Source organism: Psammomys obesus, unplaced genomic scaffold (assembly GCF_907164565.1).
Source record: "Psammomys obesus unplaced genomic scaffold, mPsaObe1.curated_primary_1811, whole genome shotgun sequence".
NCBI classification, from domain to species: Eukaryota; Metazoa; Chordata; class Mammalia; order Rodentia; family Muridae; genus Psammomys; species Psammomys obesus.
Window position 1 is genome coordinate 3,608,992 of NW_026596158.1, and position 14,796 is coordinate 3,623,787.

General features: G+C 48.2%; 1 pseudogene; it reads right to left on the reverse strand.

Annotated features, from left to right (window-relative positions):
- Positions 1-5,198, reverse strand: part of LOC129667205 (40S ribosomal protein S2-like) — an 18,496-nt pseudogene extending 13,298 nt beyond the window's left edge.
- Positions 5,199-14,796: the final 9,598 nt, after the last annotated feature.

Here is a 14,796-nt window from a genome sequence, read left to right on the forward strand (position 1 = left end):
TATTGTATTGTATTGTATTGTATTGTATTGTATTGTATTGTATTGTACTGTTTTGAGACAGGGGTTCTCTGTGTAGCCCTGTCTATTGCGGAACTCACTCTCTAGACCAGGCTGGCCTCGAACTCAAGAGATCTGCCCGCTTCTGCTGGGACTGAAGGCATGCATCCTGGTGACGGGGGAGGGCTTGAAGTTCTATAAGGAGGTAGCTTTTGTGCATGTGCAGTTGTGTGTATCTATGTGTAAACATATGCCCCATATTCGCAGTTGCACGGGGAGGCCAGAGGAGGGAGCCGGAGTTACAGGTTGTTGTGACCTATAAGGTGAACTTGGGTCCTCCAGGAAAGTGTCCTGAAGTGCTCCGAGCCATCCCTCCAGCCCCAGGATGGGTTCACCTCTTAAACGGTGGAGGCCGGGCCAGATCAACGATCTCACACAACTTATTTACTTTTGTTTTTCGAGACAGAGTTTCTCTGTGTAACCTTGGCTCTCTTGGACTCACTCTGTAGATCAGGCTGGCCTCAAACTCACAGAGATCCACCAGCCTCTGCCTCCTGAGTGCTGGGATTACAGGCCTGTGCCACTGAGCCCGGGTGACCTCCCACTACGTTTCTCGTTGCTGTGGTGACGTGCCCGACAGAAGCAACTCACAGGAGAAGGGGTTTATTCTTGCCCAGCCTTTCCGGGGGTGCAGTCCATTGTGACAAGGACAGTACGGAGGCTGGCCCATTTTCATCCATAGTGATGGGGCTTATGGCTGCCATTCCTTACTCGGTGGCCAGAACAGAACGTGGGTCTAACTGGCAAAGGTCCATCCCAGCCAGCCCAGGTCTGTTAACCTGCCAGGTCTGCAGCCTACCAATACAGCATGGCCAACTATATAGGTGCTCAGATCAGAGCCTGGGGAGGGGGCACATTTCACATTTAAGCCATTGGACCCGCCTCAGACTTTAGGCAGCCATCACATGGTAGGTGGGATGGTATCGTTAATTACCCCATGATAAGGCCATCCAGGGGCCATTCTCTTCTTCCCTTCTTCTTCCTCTTTCATTTTGAGGGAAGCTGGTAGCCATGTTTGGGCTGGTCTTGAGGTGACAATTATTCAGAAAGGAATAGACGCCTCAACAAGCAGCCGGTGGGAACTTGAGGGTGGATTTTTTGCCTTCCTGGGTCAAATGTCCCTAGTTGATCTCAGAATACACACCCGGCAGAAGCCCTGAGCTAGAATGGCCAACTCAATCACACCCAGAGTTCAGGCCCTCAGAGCCTGTAAGAGACAGCAAACCCATGCTCTTTGGACCCCCGTGGGTTTGAGACCACCTCTGTGCTGACAGTTAATGTACTTACCAGTTTTTACTGTGGGCTGAGGACTATGGGAGGGGAACTGCCCTGTGTTTCTCACAAAGCTTCTCTCGCCAGCTCCGGGAAGCCAAAGAGATGGAGTCCATTTTCCAACAGAAGGAGCTACATACCACCCAGAGAGATTATCGGTCGCGTCCAAGCTGTTCTCAGAACTTTGGTTGTCTGCAACATGTTGGGTCTCTTTCGTTTCTAGATGTGCAAGGCAGAAAGTGAGGCACTCCGCTGGTGACACAGGTACAGTAGAGGTTTGTGGCAGAGTGAACGCCCAGCAGAGGTGACTGGCCAAGGATGAGGATCCCAGCCCCCTTCTGGATCTTAAAATGCTCTCTGCAGGGAGGCCGTCTCATCTGTGACTTCATGGGTCACATGTCTCCTGAGAAGTCTTGATTAGCATGAGGTGCTGGCCGGTGCCTGAGCAGCCATTGGAACTGAGGAATGCAGTTTTGAGAAGCAGCCTTGGCAACGGGCAGGGGACAGATGCCCGCACAGTGGATAGGTGCGATTCGGTAGCATCTACCTCTGGTCACACTTCCTCGAGTGCATCTCCTGTTTTTGACTGCTTCATTTGCCGCTAGCTCGGAGTAAACAGCACCATGGGAAAATGCGATTTAGAAACTTTTACATTTACTCTTAAACCACCCTCTGGTCTTTGGGCATGTGTGCACACACGTGTAGCAGAGCCCTGGGAGCTGGAAATACAGGCGGTTTCGAGCCATCTGACCTGGGTACTTGGAGCAGAACTCTATCTTCCCTGAGAGTGCTCTGAAGCACTGCGAATCCTCATATTTTATTAACACGTGTGTGTGTGTGTGTGTGTGTGCGTGCACACACACACGCATGTCCGTGCAGGTGCACATGAGCCATAGAGGTCAGAGGTCAGCTTTCTGTAGTCAGTTCTCCCTTTCCTCTGTGGGTTCTGGGGATTGCACTCACATCATCGGGCACATGTGGTAAGCGCCTTTACTCACTGAGCCACCTCCCAGGCCCTGCTTGGTCTTTGAGAGTCTTGCTGTGTCCCTGAGTTTGGCCTTGAACTTGCTGGGATTACAAACATGTACCATCATGTCTTGCCAGAAAGCATGTATTTGATATATATTAAATTTTCTTTCTCTCTCTTTCTTTTTCTTTTTTATTTATATATATATTTTTTGAAATAGGGTATCAGTTATACAGCTCTGGCTGTCCTGGAATTCACTATGTAGAGGGCTGGCTTTGAACTCACAGAGATTCACCTACCTCTGCCTCCCAAGTTCTGGGATCAAAGATGTGCGCCTCTACACCCAGATGATATATAAAAACTTTTAATGGCACAAGCAGCTGGACCTTTTTTGGTGGAAGTGTTCTTGTGACCACCAGATGTTTGCGTGAATATAATAAATGTTTCCTTATACCTGTAATTTTGACTCCTCAGCTTGGTACATCAAAAACAGACCAATTCATCCCAAGTTACCAAATTAAAAATAAACCTTATCTTCTCCACTAAACTTCAGATCGTACTGGAAGTTAAGAAAAATCCCTTTCCAGCCCCTGAATAATAATGGCATTTAAGACTTTTCCAAGGTGGCAGAAATTAAAATCATCAGACAGACGGTTACTTCAGGTTTGGTTATCCATATTTTTGCTATGAATACATTTATTTATGAATAAATAGGTTGTTTCAATTAACAGTGTAACAGCTGGGACAATAAAAGTGAAAATGAATGTTTTTGCCTGTGATTCTTTTTTTTGTCCCAGTTCGAGGTTTTGCATTTCTGGGGTTCGTGATTCAGAGGGGACTTCCCTGGTGATGGTGGGGGACGGACAAGCAGCAGGTGGGCGGGCGATTGTGTCAGGGGACGAGGACAGAGATGAGTGTGTGAAGGTCATGTGTGTGAAGGTGAGGGCTATGACAGCAGTGTGTTCGGGTGAGCTCCAGCACAAACTCTCAAGTGTGACCATAAAGAAGAGTTGGCTCTCCCACTTGCTTCGGTCCCGTGCCACTGATCACATCGGCCTCTTCTTCCTCCTAGCTCCTCCCTGATCCACCCCCACCTGCGTCCCCTCCTCTTGGTGCTATGCCATCATTTATTTAAAAAAAAATAACCTAGAGTCTAACTGGTGCTCCCCACAAGCACGGGCCTGCTGGCCCAGTCTCTCGGAGCCTGTCAGCCACCAAGGATCGCATCCCTGAAGAAAACGGACTCTCCTGCCGTAGCAGACACCAACTGCAGAAAGATCCTCAGCCAGAAGTGGGGACTCCTGAGACACCCCTGTCCGTGATGGAACGGCCTGATCTGATGCAGGCGGCCACAGTCCCTGTGGGCTCATGTGTGTAAACAGCTGCCTCACATCTGGCCCCACCTCAGCAGCAGTTTCTACGTGTGTGTGTGTGTGTGTGTGTTTATGCGTGAATGTGTGTATATGTGGGTGTAGGTGTGTATGTGTGTGTGAATGTGTTTGTATATGTGTATGTATGTGTGGATGCATGCGTGTGTATGTATACGTGTCTTCCTCTGTCCACCTTATCTACCCCCACCCCTCACCGCATCTCTGCCTGTTCCTAACGCTGTGCCCCTGGCTTCCCCATAGGGCATCTGCACTTAGGTCGCCCTGAACATCTGGCAGGTGCTTTGCTCCCCCCTACCCCGAAAGCACTTCTTGAGCCATTCTGCCTTACTTAGAGAGACCCGGCCTGCCGGTGTTTTGCTTTGCTTTGTTTTGTTTAAGCGCAGTTTGGAGATGGAGACCTTGGGCTGCTCAGAACTCTGTGCAGAAGTTGCAGGGCAGGCCTCTGAAGACGGCGCAGCTTCAGCTGAACTGCCCGAGGGTTCTGCAGAAAAGAGTCAGAAGGCTTATGAAAAATTTGAAAACGGCGAGCCTTTTTTAGAAAATTAGTATCAGGTTAAAGCTATCTAACCTTTTTTTTTTTTTTTCCTAGGTCCACCTAAAACAGTCTCTCTTCCCTTATCTGCAGAGGGCACATTCCAAGACCCCCCTGGAACATGCGTGGACTTCCACCTCATGCAGAACTCTCCTCACACCAGATTTTATCCCAGCCCTGCACACCTGTAACAAGGCCTAGCTGCTAACTTAGGCGCAGTGAGAAAAATAGCAATAAAAGCTAATGATAAGATGTAACGATCGTAACGATTAATTGTATAAAGACTCCAGGATCACTTCTGATACTCCTTGGGGCCATTGTTAAATAAAATAAAGGTCCCTTTAATGCCAGCACCAGCGCATCACTGAAGCTGACCTGAGAACCCGTGGCTACTGAGTAACAAAGGGAGAGATAGCATATACAGCATGGAAACCCCTGACAAAGGGGTACTCCTGCCTGAGGCAGGACGGAGCGAGGTTTCGTGGTGACATGCACTTTCAGACTTATGCATTGCTTATTTCTGGAATTTTCCATTACCCATTTCTGGACCACAGTTCACTCTAAGTAATGGAAAGCTTCCTCTTTAGTTAACCTGTATGTCAAATACACTTTACATCTTTTCTTTCTTTATTTTTTCTTTCTTTTTTTTTCCAACAGAGAACTTTTTTTTTTAATTTGGGAATTTCATACAGTGCACCCCATCACTCTGGATTCCCACTTCTCCCGGGTCTATCCTCCCACCCCGGTGCCCTCCCTGCAAAAAAGAATTAAAAAATATACCTAGTTTAATTTGTGTTGCCGATGTAGCCATTGGAGCATGGATGGTCAAACGCCCAGTAGCCAGCTCCTTAGAGGTAATTGAGCCCCTGTCCCCACCCACTCCACCGTCTCCAGTGGTGACACAGTCCACGGACATCAGCATGGCTTTCAGCCGGAGCACAGACCACCGGGTAGCAGCCGGGACCAAGAGCAGCAACATGGCCTCCAGCGGCAGCGTGTACCATGGAGGCTTTTGGGGAGGCTTAATCCAGAACACGAGCTATTTTTCGTCTTGTTGTTGCTCAGAGTCAGGCTGATCAGCATGTTGGAGGGGGCGGGGAAGCCAGCAAAGCCTTCGAGAGCTCCCGGACGTGCTCTTTTGTCCACTGCAGTGGGCCAAGGACTGGCCCTACTCAGCAAGGACAGGCTTCTTTGTCATAGCCTTTCTAGTTTTTGCTTCTCTCCGCTTCACGTGCCGCTCCGCTCTGCCATCCCCCCCCACCCCCCCAGTTTCATGAGACTACTTTTTAAAAGCATCTTTCGTAAGACCCGTCTTTTCAAAGTTGTTCTAGAGATACTGCATGCTCTGCAGATTCGGCTTGAGTCCAATCTTTTTCTTTGGTTGGGGGAAGAAGGGTCAAAACAGGGAAGGTTTCTCTGTGTAGCCTTGGCTATCCCGGCTGTCCTGGAACTCACGCTGTAGACCAGGCTGACCTCGAACTCAGAGATCCATCTGCCTCTGCACAAGCAAGTGCTAGGATTAAAGGCATGTTTACAATATATAATAGCTGCCTTTTATTGGTACTTTTATCTCCCCCTCCTCCAGAAAAAGGGGGAAATGTAGAACCTTAAAACATTATTGCTCCCTGTGGTGGTCTGAATGCAAATGGCTTTCGTGTTCTCATATCTTGGAATGCCAAGCAGTTGGTAGAACTGTTTAGGAAGGATTCAGAGGTGTAGCCTTATTGGAGGAGGTGTTTCACTGGGGATGGGCTACGGGGTTTCAAAACCCCATCCCGCTAAGCATCCTCCCCCGCCCCTCTGTGTCTCCTGCTTATGGGTCAGGATGTAGCTCCAGCTGCTGCTCCTGCGTCATGCCTGCCTGTCGGCCATCATGCTCCCCACCATGATGATAACTGACTGACCCCCTGAAGCTGTAAGCAAGCCCCCAATTCAGTGCTGTCTTTTATAAGTTGCCTTGGTCCTGGTGTCTTCTCACAGCGACTGAACAGTAACTAAGACCCTTCCCTCCTTACTGACCAAGGCTTTGTTGACCATTATTTTTCTTCTGTGAATAAAACGATCCCCACAACAGGTCACTATATTTAACACAGCCAGTGTTAATTTTGACTTATCTAATTGTTTGTTGCTTTCAAAAATTGGGTCTGTTTTCTATCTAATCACCGTTTCCTTTAAACATAACTGGTGTTAAAGTCTTTCAAGCTCTTCTATTGTCTTACACAAACATAAATTTTTTTTCTAAAATTTTATTTGTTCTTTATACATCATTCTGTCTGTGTACCAGATCTCACTATAGATGGTTGTGAGCCACCATATGGTTTCTGGATATTGAACTCAGGACCTTTGGAAGAACAGCCAGTATTCTTAACCTCTGAGCCATCTCTCCAGCCCCCTCACAAACATAAATTTTACTTGTTTGTTTCTTCTTTCATTTTGGAAAGTGAAACCATTGTGAAAGATGTACATGTCTACCCTTGTTGTCTTAGTTATTTTTCTATTGCTGTGACAAAGTGTCATGACCCAGACAACTTATAGATGAGAAGGTTTATTTGGGGCTGACAGTTCCAGAGGGCCAGGTGCCTATCACCATCATGGCAGGAAGCATGGGAGCAGGCATGGCATTGGAGCAGCACCGGAGACACAACCATGAGGCAGACAGACAGACTGACAGAGAGACAGACAGAGACAGTGATACACACACAAGAGATACACACAGAGACAGAGAGAGACTTTTGAAACCCCAAAGCCCACCCCAGTGGCATATCCTGCCCCCCTCCCCCCAAAAAAGATAAAGAGCTAAGGGAACCGTGGACCAAGATTTCTGTCTGCAGCTGCAGTGAACCATCTCCCTTTAAGCGTCTTCTCTCAGGGGATGAATTCTGAATATTTACACTGTGCCTCGGGAGATAATGAAGGGACACTTGGCCACTCAAGCATGTGTTTCTGGCAGGCCTCGCCCTTCCTCACTCCCTCTGCTTTGCTAAAAACTGTTAGATTACATTCCTAAAGCCAGCCAAAAAGGCCTAGATCCTTATTTGGCCACGTCCTCCTCCCGAGGCTGGCAACCTAGATCCAGCTATCAAAGTATTGAAGTCCAGCAATCAAAAGTCCCCTTTCACTCATCTAATTAACATGCCCAATTAAAATTGAACACCTCATCCTAACATGGGGTTTTCTATTTTACCTTTATAAGCTGCCATTTTCCTGTGGGTCACATCTGTCTCCTCTCTATCCAGAGGCAGTCAGTCCTTTGTCCCTCCTGGGTCCCTTCCCCCTCTCCTTTCTTCCCTTGCCCTTCTCCCTCATCCTCTATCTCCTCTTTGTCTCCTGTTCCCTGCCCTCTGTCCCTCTGGGGAAAATAAATCTCCTTTGTGCTGAGAACTTGGTCTTGGGGGTCCTGAGCTGATACCACTCTTTTCAGCTACTAAAGATGGGGGTAAGAGTGTTGCTTCATTTATTTTATTTATTTATTTTTGAGATAGAGTCTTACTGTGAAGTTCTAGCTGGTCTCAAACTCACAGAAATTACCTGCCTCTGTCTCTCACATGCTGAGATTAAAGGTGTGCACCGCCACGTGGCTTCATTTGCATTTGGCAATAGGCTGGGCCCATAGCTTGGTGAGAGAATGCTTGCCTGCCACAAATGTTTCCCTTTTCTTTTTGTTTCTTTCCTTTTCTTTTTTTCTTTCTTTCTTTCTTTCTTTCTTTCTTTCTTTCTTTCTTTCTTTCTTTCTTTCCTTCCTTCCTTCCTTCCTTCCTAACTTCCTTCCTTCCTTCCTTCCTTCCTAACTTCCTTCCTTCCTTCCTTTTCTTTCTTTCTTTCTTTCTTTCTTTCTTTCTTTCTTTCTTTCTTTCCCTCCCTCCCTCCCTCCCTCCCTCCCTCCCTTCCTTCCTTCCTTCCTTCCTTCCTTCCTTCCTTCCTTCCTTCCAAAGTGCCACACACCTGTAATCCCAGCACTCTGGAGGCTGATTCAGAAAGTCAAGGCCACCTTTGGCTCCACGGTGAGATCCTGAATTCAGTGTATGCTATTCTGCAGATGATCAAGTTGAACTTGACAATGATTTGACAGCTTTCAGGTCTGGAGGAGATGAATCCCCACCCTGAGCCCCTGGAACTCTCAGATGGTCCCTTTTTGGGGGTGGGGGGGGGGCTTGTTGGCTGCTGCACATTTCTCTGTCCTGATTGCTGTGGCTGCTTTTGGCTTTGGCTTCCTTTCTCATGGCATTCTCATGAGACTGAAGCATCTTGTCTTTGAGCCAGTTTGCTGGCCTTGAATTCATGATCCTCCTGCCTCAGCCTGCTGAGCACAGGATTACAGTTGTGTGATAAATAGAGGGCTCAATTTTTTTTCAAGACAGGGTTTCTTTGTGTAGCCTTGGCTGTCCTAGACTTGCTTTGTAGACCAGTCTGGCCTTGAAATCACAGCCATCTGCCTGCCTCTACCTTAGTGCTGGAATTACACGTCATTACGCCTGGTTAAGGCTCAAAAATTTTAAATACAATTTTCTTCCTCTCTCCATTTCCCCTCCTTTTTCATCTTTCTCTTCCCTTCCCCTTCTTCATTTTCTACTGTCTCCTCTCTCTCTCTTTCTTCCTCCTCTGCCCATTCCTCCTATTCTTTCCTTTCCCGGCAGTCTCTAGCCCAGGCTGTTCTAGAACTCACAAATCTCCTGCTCCGGGCTCCCAAGGGCCAGGATTACAGCTGTGCACTAACCTTTGTATGCACTGAAAGTTCAGCAGACAGTGCTTTGATATACACTTATTTTGGAAGTAGGAGCAATCCTATTTCGCCAAAGAATCCCTCCCCAGGGTAAGCCTCATAAAAACCGACTCGATGTCTCTAAAGTCACCCACAAGCAGCTGCTCTTGCAGGTCCTCCGACTTCCTGCCAAGGCGTTAGATGTCCGGTCGGAGGTGTCAGCACTAGACATGGTGAGCTTACAGGTGGGGAATCAGGTGCTGACTGCATTCAGCAAGACCACAAGGGCTCAGACAGGCATGTGTTCTCAGCGGCTTTGCCTGAGACGGAGTGAAGGGATCATTCTTACGCAGGAAGGGAGCACCCAGTTAGTCATTTCTGTGGCCTTAGTTTCTTATTTTGAAAGCTTTGTCTATTTTTATTTGTGTGGGTGCTTTTCTGCATGCATGTCTGTGTGTCTGGTACCGCATGCCTGGTACCCAGGGAGGCCAGAAGAAGGCATCAGATCCTCTGGAACTGGAATTACAGATGTCTGTGAGCTGCCATGTGGGTGCTGGGAATCGAACTTGGGTCCTATGGAAGAGCAGCCAGTCCTGTTAACAGCTGAGACATCTCTCCAGCCTTCATCTGTTTTGAGACATGGTCTCAATCCATAGAACTCACTGTGTAGGCTAGTCTGGCTTTGAACTCCTATCTATCCTCCTGCCTCTGCCTCCCTCCCAAGTGTGCCCAGCTCTCTCTCTCTCTTCATTTTGGTTGCATCTTCTTACTTTTTGAACACTGATTTAAAAGCAGAGTTTTAACTTGGAGCCTGATCCAAGTTAATATGTACTGTCTTAGTTAAGGCTACTATGGCTGTGAAGAGACACCATGACCACAGCAAGTCTTATGAAGGGCTTGATTGGGCTGGCTTACAGTTTCAGAGGCTTGGCTCATTATCACCATGGCAGGGAGCATGGCTGCAGGCAGACACGGTGCTGGAGAAGGAGCTGAGAGCTCTACATCCTGATCCTCGAGTTAGGGAGGGGAGAGGAGAGACGCTGGGCCTGGCTTAGGCTTTAAAAGCCTCAGAGTCCACTCCCAGTGACACACTTCCCCCACAAGGCCACACATCCTAATCTTTCCAATCCTTTCAAATGATTCCACTCTATGGTGATCCTGTGGGCCTGTGGGGGCCATTCTGATTCAAACCATCTCACTTACCTGGAAATAATTCTGTGTGTGTGTGTGTGTGTGTGTGTGTGTGTATTTTATACACTATTCACACACACTTTTTTTTCCCACACACATAAGTTTTTGACAGACTCTTACTGTGTGGCCCAGGCTGTTTTCAAACTTGTAATCCTCCTGCCTCAGCCTCCCAAGGGTCATGGATGCGTACCTCCACAATTCGCTTTGTTTTAATAGAGAGATATCTGACTGACAGATCCTGGATTGCCAAAGACAAGGATTGCCAAAGGCTACCAGAAGCTGAGGGAGACGCGAAAGAGGCTCTGTCTCACTCTCTCAGAATGAAACAACCTCTCCACGCCTGGATCTCGAACTTCTATTTTATAATTTGTGAGACTATAAATTTCTAATTTAAAAAAATATCTGCCTTAAGGGGCTAGAGGAGTGGCTCAGTGAATAAGAGTGTGCTGCTCTTGAAGAGGACCTGAGTTCCGTTCCCAGGACCCACCGCAGGCAGCTAACAACCCTCTGTTACTCCAGTTGCAGGAGATCCAACGCCACCTTCTGGCCTCCCAGGGCACTGCACCCATGTGCACCCCTCCCCCCACATATACACATAATTAAAGTTACAATAGAAAAAGCTAAAGAATCATTAGCTGTCCTTATCATGGCTCTGATAAAATATCAGACAGAAGCAACTTACTGGGTTAGGGCTATATCTTGGCTCACAGTTTCATGGCAGGGGAAGCGCTGGAGTGGGAGTGTCTTGGTCCATGGTGGCAGGAACGTAAGGCCACATCCCTGTGGCTGACCGGAGGGCCAGTCAGAGCTAGGCCCGAAGTAGAGGCAACTATAACCTTCACGTTTGCCCCAGTGATTCACCCCTGCCAGCTAAGCTCCGTATCTCCAAGCCTCCGCGGTCTCCCAAAACAGCACCAACAGCTCGGGACCGAGTGTTCAAATGCCTTTGGGAGACGCTTCAGACTTTAAACCCTCACGGTGTCCACTTGTGTTGGCTCCCTACGCCACACTGTGTAGGCCCCACCTCTAATATCTATTCATTCTGCCTTTTCAGAGGATCAGGGGACCACAACTGTCTGTAACTCTAGTCCCAGGGTATCTGGCGCCCTCTTCTGGCCTCTGTGGGCACTGCATGCACATGGTACAAAACATACATACACACACACACACACACACACACGAAAATAATAATAAGTAAATAAAATGTTCAAAAAAGGCCTTTTTGAATAAAATAAGAATCTCAGAGTATGTATACATAAGGCATCGGCACCAAAAGATATTCCTAAAGACAAACCATAATTTACTTAAATGGGTGTTTATCATTTTGCCCCAAGCATAAATAAATTTAACTCTGTTTACTTCAGTGCTTTGCAGATCTCTACAAAATTGTGCCTTTGGAAATTTTAATCATGTAATAACTTTCCAGTAAGAAAGTTGAGGCATTTTTAACTATTTGTGTTTTTCAAGGACTGACTTTATTAGTTATGTGTATCACACGTGAATGCAGTGCACACAGAGGCCAGAAGGGGGCGTCAGGCCCTTTGGAGCTGGAATTACAGGCAGCTGTGAATTGCCTTACAGCAGTGTTGGGAAGAGAATTCTGGTCCTCTGCAAGAGCAGGAAGCACCCTTGGCCACTGGGGCATCTCTCCAGCCCTTGGTTCATCAAAATTTGACATGCTTCTTTTTCTAGCCTCGTTTTATTAGCGTTAATTCTGCAAGTAATTCAGTGACACGAACAAAGTTTTCTCTTATTTTGTAAATTCAAAACGCGGAGACCATGGAAGGGCAAAAGGCTTGTCCAAAGGCATAAAGAATAAAAATTTATGAAAGAAACATGAATCGGCAGCAGCTTTTCTGTCAAGCTCAGATTCACACAGATGAAAGAGACACAGGCTTTGAGTCTAATCCGTGGATACCCTCCTGAGTTCTTTGGCATCCAATACTTCACAAACCACTTTCTTGTTTTTTTTTTTTTTTTTTGTTGATATTGCAGAATACCAGGCACTAGGTAATTTATATAAAAAAAGAAGTTTGTGTAGCCATGCCTCTGGACGCTTGGGAGTTCAATAACACAGCATAAGCATGTGTTTGGCCCCTGCAAAGGGCTTCCTTACTATCACAACACAACGAGAGGCAAATGGACACGGGAGAGTCAGAGAGAGGGTCCAAGCAGGGGGCAAACTTAAACCCACTCTCACCAGGCTAACCCACTCCCTCAATATCTTACCAACCCACGCACAATGGCCAGCCGAGCCCTGGGAACCCGGCTACCTCTTCAAATTCCCACCTCGTACTTCTCTTACTGTGGCAATTAGAACTCACCTTGAGCCAAGCGGATGAAGGAAATAACTCACAGAAAACTTCAGCCTAGAAGTTGCCATGGGGGGGTGGAGTCTGGGGGGGCAACAGAGGAGCTTCCCAAGTGGTCACTGGTCCCTGTGGCTTTTTTGGACCAGTGTCCTCCTTGGTGGCTGCTTTTTGGATCTCTGCCCCTTATGTTTGTTTGAAACCCTGTGTTACGGGGTGAGTAATGGGAGCAGAGGTAAGCCTGCCTGTTAAAGCGCCCCCACACCTCTAGCCCTGTCACTCTTATTTCTCTCTAGAGAGGCAAAATGAGAATTCATTGCAAAGAATTGCTCAGTTGCTCCCTGGTGTTCAGAGTCTGCTGCCGAGGGCTACCTAGGCTGAAGAGGTGTGTTAGTTTTCCAACACCATGCAATGCCTGAGCAAAACAATTTAAAAGAGGAAGAATTTACATTGGCTCACGGCCGTGGAAGTTCCGACCTATGGCCTGGTGGCTCCATTGCTGTGGGCCTGCCATGAAGCAGAGCATTGTGTTGGGAAGAATGCCAGGGCACACCTAATCCTTCCAACAGGCCCCTTTTCCTACCTTCTCCAATAATGCTGTCAAACCACGGTTCTGTCAGGGGGTTAGCTGGTTGTCTCTGAGCTCTGGTGACTCAGTCACCTCTCCATGCTCGGACCCACCAGCTGGATGTAACCTTCAGCACACGAGCCTTGCAGCATCGGATGCTTTGATGATCAAATTATTATTGAAAGGCCCTGAGCTTTCCAGAGGGACATCTTTTAGTCTGTGTGATGGTTAATTTTCATGCAAACTTGGTTAGATTTAGAATCACCTAGGAGACACACCTCTGGGTGTGTCTATTGGGCATTTCCAGAGAGATTTAACTGAGGGAGGGAAGACACAGCCTGAATGTGGCTGGGTGCCACTATCTTGCAGGTTTGGGTCCTGGAGAACTGAATAAAAGGGTGTGTGTGGGGGAGGGTAGAGTGGCAACATTTCCCCTCCGGCCTTCCCTCCTTTGTGGCTGCCATGCCTACCTACCGTGATAGACGTGAGCTGTGAGCTGTGATAAACTGTGAGCTGAAACAAGCCCTTCCTTCCTCCAGCTGTTTGCCAGGCATTTTGTTACATCAATAAGCAATATAGTTTGTGACTCAAGACTCAGAAACAGGAGTCTTAGAGGAGAGAGGACTGGCGCAGGTGTGGGTTGGGTTAAAGAAGCCGAGTTCAGGTCTACATCTATGATAGTTGCTAGGTGACGGGCCCTAGGCAGACTTTCAGCAATTCTGGTACCTGGTTCCTCAGCCTATGAAATGGCAGTGATGTCAGTGCCTGCTCTGAGGAGGCACTGTGTGGTGTTTGGTGTTGAGATGGTGTCCACAGATGGCTGTCGTGTCTGAGTCTGAGTTACTGTTCCCACCCACAAGAGGTTCCTGGCATCTACCTACCAGCTACTAGAAGAAAAAGCCCTTCGCTCTCCACTGAAGGCTGATGGATCGTGAAGGACATGGAGGCTGTTCGCAGCCCTTGGTTAAGTCTACGAGGGGGCAGCTGCTGTCACCTTTCAGAGGTGAGCATGAACGGTGTCCCCGCACCCAGGCGGACTCCTCCCACGCAGCTGTGCAGTGGTCCAGGAGGTCTTGGCTGCTGCAGAGGGTTGTCCTGGGGACGCCTCACTGCATGACCACACTCAGAAAGACCGAGGAATGCCTCTGGCTAGTGGTTAAGCAGCTACAGGGGAGTGCAAAGCCACAGTGAGCAAGCCAGGTACATTTCCAGGTGGGGCCCAGTTCGTCTTGGGCCAGGCTGGTTACCCAAGTGTGGCCCAGGGGCTCCAGGCAAAGCCTCTCTTTGGGGATGCAGCATTTGCACTGGTTCCCCTGGGGGGTCCTTGAGCTGTTTCCTGTGGGACTGGATGGCACGGAGCCAAGTCATCAAGGAAAGGTCACGCAACACGTGCCTAGCTTCAGGAAACATGAAGAATAAGGCCAGATTGTGGTGGTGAAAACGTGTAACCTCAGCACTCAGGAGGCTGAGGCAGAAGAATTGAGAGCCAGGCTAGCCTGGGCTACAGAGCAAGTCTGTGGCCAGCCTGTGTGACAGAGCCAGATCCTGTCTCAATAAAGGTGGAAGGGGCTGGCTTCGTGGCTCCCTACAATTACTGCTCTCAAAAAAGGACCAGAGTCTGTTTCCCAGCAACCCCACGGTGGCTCACGGCCATCCATAGCCCCAGTTTCAGGGCCCTCACCGTCCTCTGACCTCCACGGGTAACAGACATGCATGTGATGAGCATACAGACATTCACACAAAACATCCATGCACATAAACAATATATCAATCTTTATAAAGGTGGGAGGGGGAAGGAGAGAGGCAGGGA